The 16,791-nt window shown below is 42.6% G+C and overlaps 1 protein-coding gene across 24 annotated transcripts in view; it reads left to right on the forward strand.

Annotated features, from left to right (window-relative positions):
* The first annotated feature begins 1,250 nt into the window (after positions 1–1,250).
* Positions 1,251–16,791, forward strand: part of LOC116846577 — a 248,303-nt gene continuing 232,762 nt past the window's right edge. For 22 of the 24 annotated variants that reach the window (XM_032820608.1, XM_032820604.1, XM_032820584.1 and 19 more), the window contains exon 1: positions 1,251–1,544. The gene's annotated coding sequence lies outside the window, so the exon portion shown is untranslated. Of the gene's footprint in view, positions 1,545–12,324; positions 12,913–16,791 lie in introns of those variants that run through there. The other 2 variants (XM_032820586.1, XM_032820587.1) reach the window with 2 other exon arrangements.

The raw sequence follows: 16,791 nt of genomic DNA on the forward strand, positions 1-16,791 counted from the left end.
TCTCGCGGCACGACTCATCGGGAGTGCCGAACAGTGTCGCGCGCTCGTTGTCTTATGGATATTCACTGTACGAATCGTCGGATCGGTGCATTGTACGCGAACGTTCGACCGTCCGACAGAGAATCGCGCGTAAAAGACATCATCGGGAGTGACGAGCTAAACGTCATGCAGCCACAGCATCATGACCGTTGGAAGTTTAAATTGTGCTGCCACTACGGCTCCGACTCGCTGGGGAATGGTCGGTAAGTACCGATAAAGCAGAAATCAACAAAACGACACTTACCATTTGATTATCGATCTTGTCAATAAATACGTATATTTTTTGCTCGGAAATTTAAATTAAAATTATCAAACTATCTAAAATATATATATATATATATATATAGAAACAAAGATTTGGAAAAAAAGAATAATATTAAAAACAAGATGTAAAATTTAGGCAATTGTCATAAACATTCTATGTATTCGAGAGATAAATATACGCACATTTCTTTTAATAATTCACAATATCTTTTAATAATTTCATAATATGTTAATAATGGTTTACGGTGCAATTTTTATTCGAGAAATGAGATTTTCGGCCATTGACGAGGTATTATAAAAAATTGACAGCCTTACAGTAAAAACGATCGATAACAGCGCTTTGCAATTATTACACGACGTAGTAATTGTGAAATTTTAGTCAGAGCATGTTTTTAAGATTAAAATTTATTTAAATTATAAAACATTTATTTACACAACGTCCGAATATTTATATTTACATTTGCAATGTGAAAAAATACTTCAAAATCTATTTATAAAATATAAAGTTTCATTTCCATGAACTTACAAAATACAAAATACTTTCCTATGAACTTTATATTTCACAAATAAATTTTCAAATATTTCTTTCTCAGTGTGTATGTATACACTAAGAAAGAAATACTTGAAACTTTGTGGGATATAAAGTGAACATGTATATTCACAGAAATAAAGTTCATTTCAATGAAATAAACTTTATGACCCACAAATAAAGTTTCTAGTATTTCTTCTCAATGTACTTGGCATGGTACCGCCGTGTCACATACGTTAACCTATATGCAATCTTGAAGATGCACAATTTCGTGCATTGCGGCGGTAACTACGCGCTCACCGTCGCGCTGAGAGACAAGTCTAATCTAACGGCGCCCGTCGCTCTGCACTTGAACGGTGGCTCCCTCGAGCGCGCGCATCTCGCCGCGAACTACGAGCGTCCGCGAGAGACGCGCAAGCTGTCACTTGTTGCGTTGCCTTCGGGTCCGTCGTCGCTCGTTCCGTCCGCTCCGGCTCCGGACCCGGCACCGCGCTACCGGTCAGCCGTTCACACGTTTCTTTCCGCGGGATCGCGTTTCCCTGCTCCGTTCGCGAAAACGCGCGAGACGTGTGCACAGTGCGGAGATTTTGCCGCGCCGGAGTGAAGTTCGTCCTTTTATCTCATGCGCACGGAGCCGCAGGATCTATCGCGGCCACGCGCAACGTGGTGCCGTTCACCTTCTCGTCGACGTCGATCTCAGCGAAAAATTATGGTGAGTGCAACGAGATTGTAGTCCGCGTTGTATAGTACGAACGTCGAATCACGTCGCGGCGAAACGCTAGTACATACAATTCGGTTCAAATCCGAACGCGAACATGACGTTCTCGATTTTGACTTTTAGAGGTGACACGTGACACGTGCGCGTGCAAAGGTCCGATTTACACAGACGTGTTTGGATTCGTCGTGAAACTGAGCGAGAGATCGTTCATATTTGTCTTACGCTTACGTGTTTCCTGATTTCTTCTCGTCTTGTTCTTCCCTTTTGCACTATTCCTTTTACCCGCAAAATTTTCAAACCGAACAGTTACCTCTGTATCTAAGGAATATTTCTGGTGTGTTTTATTTTGTTCTCACTTCATCGGCCATTTCAATTCAAAGAACGATTATAAAAACAACTGTATCGATACTATCGCTTCGTTATGACTGGATAATTATTATTTACTTCGTTATTCAGTTCAGGGATACCTTACCGTTTATTATTAGCAGAGACTACGACGCGTTACACACACATACACACACACTTGCGCGTTCACTGATTATCTAAAGATCTACATTTCCTGTCAAAGACAATATGAAAACTCATCCGTTTTAAGGACCAAGCTAGTCAGATATCATTTTCTGAAGATTTCATCATTGATCTCTATTATTTTCATTGCTATCCTTCTACAGGAAAGATACGCTATCTTCTCTCACCTTGACATTATTTGTCATCTCATCGTTAGAATCTATATGATCGTTACACGTCCAGATTATTAGCACATAGTAGTAGCGTCTTTTAACGTCCGCGCTATTCGTCATTATTCGTTCACTTATCGAATACTCGACACGCGAACGCAAGCAAACCGTTTCGACGAGAATTCATCGTTCCGCCGTGAGTATAGTTTCGACTCGCCGAAGCGCGATTCACGCGTGTAATCGCCGAACGGCGATTCTCCCCGTTGTGGTGCCGTCAGCTTTCAGGTACGCCTCGCACGGATACTCGCAGGCGGCAGTAATCCCCGACCGGTGCGACCGGCAATAAAGGAGGCTCTTCGTCTTCACGAGGAAACCGTGTTGCTCCTTTCAGTCGTGGCCGCACAGCACGCGTGTGCATCGCGCGGCTCGTGCAGCCGAAAAGAATGCACCGCCCTCACAAGCAAGAGGAGACGCGAGAAGCGAGAAAGAGAGAGAGAGAGAGAGAGAGAGAGAGAGAGAGAGAGAGAGAGAGAAAGCTCACGTCACTCTGTCCCCGTCTGTCCGACTTTATCTGTACCTCGTACTCGTGCATTCCGTCTTCGACCCGCTTGCTCTCCGTCTCCCTTTGTCTCCTCGTCTACTTCTCGCATGAGCAGTCCGGAGCTGTGACTAAGGTTGCGCGTGTGCCTATGGCGAGAATTTTAATTCGCTACGCGAGAGAGTTGCAAGGGGGTATTGTAGGTCGCCTGCAGTGTTTTTCGTTCGCGGAAATTCCGGCTCTAAAATATCGACTCTCTTTCATGAGACCCGTAGTTAATTACAGCGAAAATTTTACCAAAAATACGACACGGGCTTTGTAAGTGTTCGTCGCACTTCGTTTGAATTTAATCTCCTGTCGCGCGAATTCAAATTTTACGTGTAGGCTTTTTCTGACAACACGTAAGACAAGTAGCACGAGGTTGCCTTCGTAAGATTTCGAAGTATTTCATCATTTACGAACTATTAGCCATATTTTGTGTTTTTATTGCAAGGAAATATATCTAAAATTTTCATTAAATTTTAGTACAACAGAGCTTCAATACTAATCGATTTTTGCTGAATAAAAATTTCAACATGAGATGTTACACTGAGAGAAAAATTATATTAAAATCAAAAAATATTTCTTTCATGGGTGCCATTAACATATTTATTTAAATCTACATTCTCTTTATTTAAATTAAATATTGTTTATTTAAATCAGGTAAAAACAATATTCGATTTAAATAAAGAGAGTGTAGATTTAAGTAAATATGTTAGTGGCCCTCATCAAAAAAATATTTATTGTTTTTAATATAATTTTTCTCTCAGTGTGATATCGAAACATAATAGCTGTGTATTTCGAAAACGGTGTCCCTAAACTTCTGCGCCCATGCTTTGCCTTAGACGCCAGTAGTGCTACTATATACTCCTTGATTTCTCCCTCCCTTTCTCCTCCCCTTTCCCCGCTTCTTCTCTCTCTCTTTTTCTCTTTCTCTTTCTCTTCTCTTCTTTCTTTCTCTTCTTTCTCTTTCCGCCCTTATGCCCAGACTCCGCTGTTCGCTTTTTCACGTGAGATCTAAAAGCAAAGACAGCAATCTTTGTTTTCAGTGTAAAAACAGATTGACTGTGTTGAATCAATCTTGAATCAATCTTTCTTTGTTACTTGATACAACGCGCGAAAGTATTGCCACGAGAGCTTCGCGGAATTATTTCTCCGTCACGTAATACAATTTTCCGAAAAATCGACGACCCTTTAGCGTCCCTTGGTGCTCCTTTTCTCCTTCTCCGTTTCTTGAATTCTCCGCGGCTACGTACGCGAGTTCTCCAGCGAGGAACCAGTTTCCAGCTGTCTCAGCGTCCAGTTTCACCGCGCGCGATACACCGATATTTTGCGTGTGTGCGAGCCGTGCACGTTGCAGCGTTGCGTTTTTCTCCGGTGTGCGCGAACACGCGCATTGCATTCGTACGTGAACACGCGCTGTTTTTTGCAAGACAAAAACTTGGCCGTTCGAGGAGGCGCGTCGCGTAAATCTGCGGGAGTTCCTAGCTTTTGCGCCAGATGCGCTTTCCGCCGGACTTTCGCCAACTTCCTCCCGCGCGCAAAACTTGCGCCTCCACCCCCCTTTCCCCTCTCTCCCCCCGCCCTCTTGCGCGTTGTCGCGGACTTTTCACTCGCGGGAGATGCAGTGTCCAACAAGATCCGGAGTTGTCGCGAAAATGGGCACTACATTAAGAACCACGTTCAACCGTCTGATAATATTTCTCTCTAGATGTTGCGGTACATGGAGAAAGCAAGGTAGAAAAATGTCGTCGATATTGAGAATATGCCGATTACATAGATATTCTAATAGAATTGCATTTTCCGCAGTCACAAACTTCGCGGCGAAGACAGTCCTCTCATTGTGTACCGTTCAATTACACTGAGAGAAAAAGTTTTGCCAATTTAAAATACTACCCACAACAAATGGTTTGTCGGTTGGACAGCAATGACTCCGTAGTAGAAACAAACAATTTATTTCCTTCAATTTGCCGCTCCAATAACCAATGCTTCTGCAATGGAGATATAACTAACCTGGCCTAAATAGACAAGAACAAATGTGATTTATATCTCAGGCATATTCTCTTAGTGTGTTTGTTAAAACGACAAATGATGAGAAATGATTTGCAACTGTTCGATCTCCCTCAGCGATCATCAAACAATAAACGCGCTTTTGTTCTGATAATTGAGAGATTTTTCGCAGTCTAACACGCGGAATAAACTCGTTTATACTTATCTCGTGCTCCACAGTCAAGTATGAGATGATCAAACTACTATCGGTGTTACGTTATGAAGCAGATCTCCTGTTAGCATAAAGCGCACAGGAGCAAAGCTCTTTGTGGGGAACCTCGCGGAAACTTCTCGGCGATGTGGAAACGATCGCCGAGTAGTACCGGAAGGGCGGAAACTGTACTGTAACAAGATCCTCGTAGTCTTCCGCGTTACTAAAATGCCGCGGGTGTTCGTGAACAATCGTTCATCGGTCCGAATGCAGTAAATCGAGCCGCGCGCGTAGTTCTCCACGCGCGGAGAAAAGATCGCTCCTCGGCTCTGCCAGAAATAATTTTCTCCCCCAACGAAAAGCGAAGGGCGCACGTCCGCAACCGAAATAGGCGGATGTGAGACGCACCGACGCTTTATGTTCACGAATTCATTCATGGGAGCGAGAGGAACGACGACTGCGAGGGCGGCGGCGTGAGGACTCGGGGGAGGAGGAAAGAGAACAGATCCGAGTTTAAGGTCGGTCCCTCTCCTCGCGCGATCGTTAAATGAAACATCGCTCGTCCTCGTTCTTATGCGATCAAACTCACGACTGCGAGTCGCACGAAAATTTGCTCGACAGCTCGACTTTCCGTTTTGAAATCGGATATTGCGTGTTCGAGTTATTCATGTCGTTAATGAACGAGTGGCCCTACTTCTTTTGTCAGCGCCAAGTTACGTTCCATTTGCTTTGAAAAATAGAAGATTCTAAATTTAATTAGGGATAGTGAAATATCGTTGTTGAAGTCACCAAAAAACCTACGTATCGCCTGAGGATCTGCGAGGCTCTTGACAGTCCGTTTTGTCACCGGATATTGCGCGTTTACTTACGTCTTTAATGAACGAGTGGTCCCGCTTCTTTCCTCTCGGCATCAAGTTCCAACATCGTCTCGATTGCCTTAAAAGATTTAAAATTCTGAATTTAATTAAAAATCGTGAAATGTCGTTGTCGAAGTCACTAAACAAGATTGCGGATCGCCCAAAGATTTGTGACACGCTTGACAGTCTGTTTTGACACCGGATGTTGCGCATTTGAGTTACCCACGTCCCTAATAAACAAGTGGTCTTACTTCTTTTTTCTCAGAGTCCGACACCGTCAATTATTAAGAAAAAAATAAATAAAAAAAAATAAAAAATTTTTAAATGAGATTCTAAATTTTGTTAATTAAGGATTGCGAAGTATCGTGGTTGAAATCATTAAAAAAGACGCTCCGAGTAATTACTGTATTCGAACCGAGATACCTCAAACATTTAAAAGGCGTCAGTGTCGGGCATAAACCGATTAAAAATTTCTTGATCAAAACGAATCAATCGTGTATGTAGTCGCAAGTAATTTAATAGATTGACGAGATAAATGATTAATCAGTGTATAATAAATCACATCAAAGTTTAATTGATAATTAATCAGTCGATGAAATTATTTGATTTTACACATGACGATTGATTAATTTTGATTACTAATACGTTCATTATTTTAGTCAAAGAGAATTCTAATCGATCGATGCCCAACACTGGCGTACGTTTTTCAAAACAAACAGCGAAGCAAATTACACTTTCGACAAGTGATCTCTCTCTTTGAGTAGTGTCTTATATTCTTCTCTTGTATTTCCTTGTACATACGATTTCATTACGTGCAACATAATTTGTGGAAAGTGTCTCTTCGGTTTCCCGTTCGGGATGAATGTGGCTGAAATTTTCTAAACACACGAGACCTTGATGCATCGTTTCTCAGCGGCAACATACCTTTAGGACGATCGCGGCACGTTTCTTTGGCTTTCTCGGAACTTCTTTCGAGAAAATCTCTGCGGAGGCAGATGGCGGCAGATGGTAGGCTACTAGATCAGGTTAGATCTCACGGACAAAGAGCACCCGAACCTGCCGACCTGAGGAGAGGATCCCCACGGTAACGCATTCCTCGGTCAGGATTGGGCGGGTAATATGCACATACCTGCGTCTGCAACGGGCACTTGAAGTGTAACGGGGTCTTCACAATCCGTGCTTTGTGCCGGCGAAATTGCCTCTGACGTTCGTTCGTTTCCTCGCTTGCTCGCTTGCTCACTCACGTATCGTGTTAATTCTTGCCGAGTGTCCTTCACCCTTCCGCGTTCATTCTGTAATTCCGTGTTGATTTGACTAGCGATGACGTCACTTTCGATACCTTAAGTATCTTTGGAGCGACGTTCTTCCTTTTTCTTTTAGACCTGATGTGTACAGGATACGTACGGAGATTCGAGCGAAATAATTCGCGTCCTTGAGTCTCAAATACTCTCGATACGTCTCCCTATGATGATTCGTACTCGCCGTGATACAGCCGCAAAATCTTGACGACTCGAACATAATGGCCGGTATTCATATCCCATGTTTAGTGCTTATACGACAGTTTGATCGTTGGCGTGAAATCGATTTATACATGATCTTCGTACAAAACAAATAACACACTGGCTCAGACGGCCATAAGTATTTAATGCTCATTGCGGTGTACGGATACGAATGAATGCGTTCATTAAGCCTCTTCACGTGAAATGAACTTTGCGAGAGTTTTTTTAAATATGCAGGGTGAACGTTCATTTATCTTTATATATTCATGTATTTTTATCGTAACACATATATAACAAATATTCCATTGAAATATTAGATGAAAAGCGGTGAATTCATTTTGTTTTTTTGCATTTTCAATATATGTGGATAATTTTAATTTCGCACTTATATGCTTGACATTCGCTCACAGGGAAAAGGGTCTACTGATATATCTTTTTATCATTATCATACATTCGTTGAAGTCGTCGAATTGAGTCCAATCAGAGGTAATATTTTGTATTTGATGAAAGGCTGATGCCCGACAATCAGCCTTTGTCGAATTTGCTGTTCATTTTACAAAATATCTTATGTATTTTTTCTTTTTTTTTTTTAACAATAAAGTATATAGAGGCTTCGAGAATGCATGCAGTGTCGAGCGACGCAGCAAAAATATTTCCTCGCGATTCATCATTTTTAATTGTCGTCACCTTGATTCGCCGTACATGTGACGTCAACTGCGTGAAAGAGAAACGATCGCGCGAAATCACAGAGAATAGAATCGAAAGAGTAATGGTCAGTAAAATTACACGTAATCAAATATACGACTGAAATAACATTATACCCCATTAGCGTTCTCGTTGCATAATGATTATGTCATATCATAATCATATAATATAATTGTATAAATGTAAAATTATGTAATATAATTCTTTTAATATATGTATACACATATATATTTTCCTTGCGCATAATAATTTCTTCCCAGTCGCTGTGAAAACAGAAAAGACAACGAGTGATATTGAGTCACTCTTATGCAACGTTTTTCACGTTACAATCGTAAATGTTCGTTAGCCACGACGTTGGCCATTCTTACGCGAGAAAATATACCTCGAGACTTTTAGAGCCCGGCGCGTATTGTCGCAATGCGTAAAGTGCGTGCTTTACGAAATTGTCGTCACTTGCATCGCGCTTCTCGTGCTCGTGAAGCACCATTGATAAGATCTCGTGAATTGGACCTACGAATCTGTAGCGGCGGAAATTTGCATAAGTACATAGGTTGCGCATTCGGCATCGCGAACGAGAAAAAGAGTGGCGCACGGCTAAGAGATCGCATGCGCTCCGTCGCGCGCATACGCGCATTATGCAACGGTGCTTCTTTTCCGGCGTAATTGCGCGTTTTAAATTCATAAATATTAATGAGGATCCCGCGGAGATACTCGTCTAGACGAGTATCCCGCTCCAAATTGTTGCCTCGGGCGGAGGATCTTCTTCGCGCAAAAAGTAGAAAAGAGGAGAAGCCGAGAAATGGGTATATCGTGGACAAAGGACGGATTCACTAATCCGGCGATTAGCATTACGTGTCACGGATAACGTCCGTCTGATCGCATTCGAGCTGTTGATGCATCTGATGCAACGTTATCGCGTTCGGGAATTGTCAGTAATTGTGCATACGTGTTAGACGGTGACGTAGAAACAAATCGTTCGATATCTTATTTATTATTTGTAGTATTTCGTTAATATCATATTATATCGTTAATATCGTTAATCTCATTTTGAAGTGATAGTTATTCTTGTTGAAAAATCGATGCGTCCTGACATAACACATTGCGGAGCGACCTGCGAACCAAAGCTGAGGCTGAAATTTGTTGTCACTCATTGATACCGTTTCTTTATTGAATTAGTCATTAGATCGCGAAACGACCGCCGATAACGCAACGGGCGTGTTATATTGATTTGACACGTATTGTTGCGAAGAAACGTGTGCGATAAACGCATGCCGATCGTGATTTTCTCTGGTGACACGTTTTGTCCGTCCTCTGTCATCGCTCTATATTTTTGTGCGCTCTCTATCTATTTTATGACGCTATTCGTTGTGACATATTTATAGCTCTTTGAACGTCGAAATACATCAATTTACTATTTTATATCAAAACAATCTGTCTGTGTAATATTTCAACGATAGCTATCTCGTGAGTCTTGCAATATTATTTTTTATATACATATTGTTGTTATTTTACTAGTTGAATGTAAATAATAGGATTTTATTTATTTTATTTTTATTTACAATTGGTATGCATGGTGGGTTTTCGCGCACAATAACAATGGAAAGAGTTCATTACCTCGTTCGTTCCTCCTCTCTACGGTATGCTACCTTACCGACTATTCTCTCGCGTTTTCTCTCTTCTCGTATCCTCTTCGTTTATCGACAGTAGGGGTACTTGATGTTTCCTGCGCCTGAAGAACTGTGTCACCGGCACAATTGCATATACAGAGTGTTCAAAGATAGTATGCTGGGATTTAGGAAAACCTTGTTGACTGTGTGTGTGTACACAGTAAAAAAATCGTGCAATCTACATTTTTGTGAGGTTTATTATTTTAATTAAATATATTATAATAGAGCTCTCTCTCATTGCTTCAAGTTTTTATCCACTTTAGGCTTTGAAGCAGATTCAAACAAATGACGATAATGCATAATACATTGTGATAATGTATAATAAATTGTGATGCAATGATATATTGATCAGTGCAGATATGTACCTATGGCAATGTTGTTTTGTAGTTCAAACGATGGAATATGTATAATTCAAATCTCCGTGGCCTCGATATTCTGTTGTTGAATTTTTTCTCACTGTTGGCCTAACATGCTGCAGGTCCGATATCGAGACCCAGCTGCATTCTTGACGTTTCTTGCGCAAGCAGTCGTTCACCTTGCGACTCCAATACGCGGTACTTCATCCGTTTCGATAAATTATGATCGCGCGGCCAACATTTCGCTTGTTCGGGAGAAAAACGAACGAAATAAATATGACCGAAACGGATTTGAGAACGAGGTGAGTCGTTGTGAAGAGATTCGTCATGGGAGAAGCGAAAGTCGAAGGGCGTAAAGGTTGAACAGCGGGGGATCGAAAGAACGCTCTCGATCGATGTACGCTTGATCAGAGTCGGAACAAAAAAGAAATTCTTCTGGTATTGGAAGGAGAAGGTCTTCGGAGATCGAAAGGTCGTCCGGGAAATATCTTAAGTCTCCCGTCGATTCTCCTAGTTGCGAATACACTATTCTATTTAATTTGTGATCTACATCGTGGTCGGTTCTGTTTGTTGTGCGATAAGGGGTTACGATACGAGGATGATTCATGCGAAAACTTCATCTCACATAAATCAAGCAAGATATCTACTGTATGTGTGTGTATGTGACTCTCGAGAACTTTGAGTTTCCAATTATTTTCTTGATAGGAGCGAACATAGTGAGAAATCACAAGTAATTGTTATATACTGCAAAAATTTACCCATTATAACAAGTCTGGCTTTCCTTTCGCGTTTAGACGAATATGATTTTCCGCGAGAATAATCACGATCGTAGAGAATACGCGCTCATAAATCAGAAATAAATCTCGTTGTTCTATAGGATCGCGATAATACGAGCTCTGCCTTCGCAGTAATTCCCTGTTCGCACGCAAGGTGCTTTAATTAAAATTCCATTTGCTTGTTTGGCTAATAGGAATTTTTCATTGGCCCAGGTGTTCCTAGATCACGGCGACGGTCTTTTGAGTGTGTGTGTGTGTGTATGTGGGTTGCATATAATTCCAGACATGTGTACATTATTTCATTTCAGCACCGAGCAAACAATTCGTGCTAAAAGAATGCTATTTATATATTATACGTTGAAGCTGTATATGCTACAGTGAGATTATTGCATGTATATTGTAGAAACTCATTTCCCGATGAGGACGAAAACTAGCTGCTCGTAATACATTCATCAAGATAACATCGTTCTGATTATAATTATAACTGGTACACAGAGAAGAGTTGCTGAAATCGTATCAATTCGCTAATCCACGTATCTCATCAATTTATTATTATTGAATATGAACATCTGACGGTAAAAATAAAAATTTCAAATTATATATCTTATTTTGTGTGTGTAACTACAATATTTAAAAAATCAGGTACAATTAGAAAACTGATAAGATTTCAGCAACTCTTCCCTGTATCACTACTTACATCGTGTTAAGAAAATAAAAGTTATATATTTTTTAAACTGCTAAAAATGATTGGGGGCTGTACTAAGTAAAATAGTTCTGTTGTTCTGAGTAGTTTTGTGTTGCTTAACTCAAATCTAAGAGAGCAGTTAACACAGCAATATCTTTTTCATCTAAAGATCAAAGTTCCAATATTGACGTTCTAATATTTGGTGATACGTGTGTTTGAAGAAGCGATCCACTGATTGTTTGCGAGCAGTATGTGCTCGTATAATATTAAGAGAATCGGAATGTCAAGCTTCTTCTAGCACATAACACAACGAATTAAAGCGCGTTATAAACGCGTCAAGTGAAGTCCTCTATAGATATAATACGTACATGTTATGTGCTACTATTATATCGTCTATTCAAATAATACAATCAGATAGACGATGGCAATCAATATTTTATCTAGTTTACGGCACCTTCCTATTCCAGGTCTTCCGAAAGCGTTGACGCAACTATCGGCAATTGAGAATCACTGCGGTTCCCCACCGATACGCTGATGTGTCATACGTAAATACATACGTACCTGTAACTCGTTATCAGCGTTAACACGCAACTCGCTCACAATCGAGTCTTCGGTCGCTTAAGAGAGAAAGAGAGAGAGATAGAACTCACGGAGGCTTCGTCTCTCTGCTCTCGCGTTTCTGGCCAGTTCTCGCGTCCATTCTCCCTCTCTCTTATTCTCTCTCTCTCTCTCTCTCTCTCTCTCTGCTCATTATTCCCTACTCCTGTCTCACTCTTTCTCACGTTCTTAGTCCCCCACCGTACCCTCTTTCTCGTACTCTACGTACATTGTACGAACAACTCGTCGTCAGTCAGTACAGAGACATCGTTGCCGGCGCCTCGTCCGTCTCACTCCCTCTTTTTCTCCTCTCTCTTCTTTCTTCTGCTTCTGTCATTCGCCTCTCTCTTTCTCCCTCCCTTCATCTCTCATCCTTGCGCCCTCTCCTTTCTAACTTCATTTGGTTTTTCTTCCCTCATTAACCGTGCCGCGTTATCACTTTTACCAGGACTAGCTGCAAGTCTGCTCCGGGCTATCATACAAACGTCCTTATCCGCGCGCGTTCTGAATCCTTCATTCTTCCTGCGCGATGAAGAAAATGCCGCGAAAAATCGCACTCCGTACGTTACGATGTGACAGTGACGATGACGGTGAGGGTGTGTTCGCGTTCAAGGTGTGACAACGATAAGAGACCCCCCGCGTTTGTGATAAGCTGCTGAACCATCGCGCAGGATAGCAGCTTGCCGGCAAAGCGACGCTCTTCCAGCTTCTCTGTTGCGGCTTCCTTGAGAGCCGTGTGCACTCGGTAATGGGCTTGGAAATGCATGTATGTACCCGGCCGGTCGGCTCTTTTGGCAAAACTTGCATTCGCGAAAGTCGCGTTTCGCCCGTTTGCCATTTCCTCGCGGCATGAACTTACGCGGAACTCTCTTCATCTTTTATTCCCGCTGTTTGTTTCGCCTTTCGACGCGTCGAACTGATTTCGGAATAAGTCCCGAGGAGTGCAGCGCGGCATGCACAAATATTGTTACACTCGGCAAAATCCCGTCGCTTTTCGCGAAGTCGTGCGGTTCCCGACGCGTGCACGCACGAGCAACTGTCGCGCGTACGACGAATGTCAAATCGCGAGCGGACAAAGGGCCTGTATGCTCGCGCTCTTTGCAGCCTGCGAATCACGCAAGCCTCTGTAAATCGCGCCCGTTCTTATCTCACTTCTGCCGCGCGCTTTCGTATCGAGCGTATCGACGCGATATCGTCGATCTCGCAGCTGCGGCGAGACAGCGCAAGGCAAGCGTGATTCTCTAACGATATTGCTAGAATTATCGCGCCCACGCGATATTGAACGTTTATTGCCAACGAAATCTCGTGGCGACGTGACGGCATCGTCAATGGCGATTAAATTTAGGCATGATCGACGCAAGCACGAACGACGAGCGACAACGCCGCGTACGACCACATGGACACCGTTCATTATCATATTAGCAGGAATTGAGCGACGCTCGTTAACGCATCAAACGTTCGCGCTAACAGATTTGTCGACTTTCGAATTCAGTACATACATGTACACACATACACACACATATACAGACCAATCTGATCGCCTGTCTGTTTTGTTCTCCTCTTGCTCCATGAAAGCTCCATGAAAGCTCCCAAAGTATCGCGGAAATTAATTTGCTTTTTGTCGTTCCCCCGTGAGACCGGTTTGACTGAGTCGCCCCTTTCTTGCGGAGATCGATTTTAATTGGTTTTATATAATTGCTAAGTCCCTTTAGCCGGAAATATCTCGCACAGTGGTATTAGATATTTTCGATATCTTGCAACGGTAAGATGCTCGCGCGTTCATGGAGTATAATTCATATTCATAGAATATCACGCCATGTAGGCCGAACTTATCGTCGCGGAAACTTCGAGACTGTCTGTCTGTGCTCAAAGGAACCGACGTGCCCCCGATGGTTATCTACAGGCAGTCGCTCTTTACGTTAGTACACGAGAGCGCAATGCACTTACGCGTCCGTCCTCTCTCCGCGAGCTTGTTATCTCAGTGCAAATCGAGACACGCGATACAGTAGATCGCCGGGAAGGGGACGAAAAAAAAGATTAATAAATGTAAAATTGCGGCGAGCCGCTCAGTGTCGGGGAAATTATTAAACGCCGCGCAGGGGGGCACCGCAAATCGCCGTCGAGCTGCATTCAACGCGGAAGGAAGCAAACCGGTTTGATGCGCCTTCTTAGCGCGCGCCTTTTTATAAAGTAAACGTACGCGCCCGTGTCGATACCGATATCTCGCGCGCTTCCGGTGAGTATCGGGCGAACAATTAATGGATGATTAGACTGGTTGTACGGGTGGCGATGTAGGCGCGCGCCTCGTTTTGTTTAGATAAAATCGCATCCGCGATGTAATCGCGCGTTCGTTGCTCGCCATCGGACAGAAGCGAGGACTGCGCTATGCACATTTGTTCCTGTAAATACGAGTACAACGTGCGATTCCCGTAAATACAAGTACGGACAATGCGCGGCACATGAATAGGACGGTCAGAAAAGTCTTGGCAGAGGAACAATGGTCGGTATTAGCAATTGTTCCCTTCTGGCGAAATCTCTTATTTACTCTTTTATTTATGTTATTTTTACACTTATTCGATTTCCTTTGATGAAACCTCCATTCCTTTATTCTCCTTTATCCTGATAATTTTAAGTGTCTACGTAGGTTCTTATATTTTTTTCAATCTACTTTTTCTTTAGTAATTTTCTCTCTTCTCTTTCTCTCTTTATCTCGATGTGAAGATAATTTATAAGCACGCGCGTCATGATTTTAACCAAGTGCCCGCGAATTGTCGTCTCGTAGAACGACCCGGGAATTGCTGAATTGATTTCCAAGTGTCGCCGGAGGATCGGTACTTCCGCGCTTAACAGAGATTACCTTGTAAGTGCCGGAAGTGACCCGCGGACGCACTCGATGCACCGTCTGCATCTTGTGAACCGACGGTCGGCAAACTCTAAAGGAACACCCCCGCGTTGCTCCGTTACGATGCTATCTAATGACGATAATGAGATAACGAGAACCGCGATAATTAAGCGAGAGTGACGGTGCGTCGCGTCGGACAAGGCACGTCAGTCAATTATCAGCTTTGTTCTTCGGTTCCGTTTATTTCTGTTTCCATCGAGGCCGGCTGTCACATGGCCATCGCCAACTCGCCGTTCAAATTCCCCGCTGATGATCGTGAGACAGACAGGAAGGATGATGACGTTTCCGCATTATTATTCTCTCGTGTACTATTTGCCGTAGTTATTCACCAAACCGCCATCTTCAGTCTTTTTGCAGTCATTGCATCACAGATGCCTGCAGATATAAATTAATCTCCAGATAGACAATAAGTATAATTACGGCCACGTCGAAGTTGTTTGAAAAGTATTGCTATCTCTACGACTTTAACAAATCGCAATTTTATAGAGAGGTAAAATCAGACAAAAATATGTCGTACTGAGAAAAAATATTTAAGAATTTATTTGTGTGATACAAAAATTTGCAGAAAAAATAGATTTTACAGAAATAAACTTTATTTCGTAGAAATCAATTTTATATTTTACAAATAAATTTTAAAATATTCTTTCCTAGTGTGTAATTATTACGCACATTGGCAAAAAAGAATTTTCAAAAATTTATTCGTGGGATATAAAAGTTTATTTCTGAGGAACAAATTTTTTCCATGAAGCAAACTTTATATCCCACAAAAAATTCTCAATAACAAATTTTTTTCTCAGTGCAAGCACATATGAGACTTTTTATTATTTTATCATTTTACTATGTAAAGCGTAACACACAGCGGTGCCAGATGGGGAGTACGCTCTTGTAATTGCGTATCGCATGTATATTCCAGTATGCGAATTGTTTACGTAATCAGCGGCGATAGCGGATATTTCGCGAAATGACTATACCGTAAGTCAACACCGGTGTACTGGTTTCACTTGCGAATATTGCGTTTCTTCGACTGTCCCCTTCTCTGTTCGCCGTGTCGGTGGTCGCGCGTCGCTCGTAACTCGCGATTGGACGAATAATCCTGGTCAGTCGGTTGTAAACGTTTTCCCGGAAACGTCGGGGCAACGTGCCGGCGCAGTTAACAATGTTAAGTCTTACTCGTGCGCAACCTCGGGCGGGAACGTGCCGGTGCGCTCGCAGTGTCACGCGTTGCATCGGAATCAGATGCACCTGAGAGAGCGCACCGTGATAAGCGTTAACAATTCCCAGTCCTTCCTATAGCCGGACTTTTTATAGCGCGCTACGCCATGTTTTCTTTATCCCTTAAAAGCGCCAAGTTTCTCCGACGGCACGAGAAGAAATGCGAAAATTATCGGAGCGGAACGGAGCTCGCCACCTGAATTTTTCCGCCCTCCCTCCTAATTACTCACTTCGGTGGATTGTGATTAAAATTGATCAACGCTTACTGCCTTTCTTGCGGAGCTCTCTTAAGTAAGTCATTAGGATAGTGACGGTGCTTCTTTCGCCGGATAAGTCGCCGCAGGAGAGCGTTGCACTCTCGTTGCAAGCGTCGCAGTCGATCGTGCAGTACATCGTTGACGACGACAAAGGCGTGGCGATCGGATTTTATCGAGCGTCGTTCATCTTTGTCTAATTATCATTGAGCGGTTACACACGGTTACACGCATTACATAAAGCTGGTGGCACATAGAAAAACTTAAGCAGTAAAAC

The sequence above is a fragment of the Odontomachus brunneus genome, unplaced genomic scaffold (genome assembly GCF_010583005.1).
Source record: "Odontomachus brunneus isolate Ranch 3 - 2012 unplaced genomic scaffold, Obru_v1 Obru_scaffold_066, whole genome shotgun sequence".
Lineage (NCBI taxonomy): Eukaryota > Metazoa > Arthropoda > Insecta > Hymenoptera > Formicidae > Odontomachus > Odontomachus brunneus.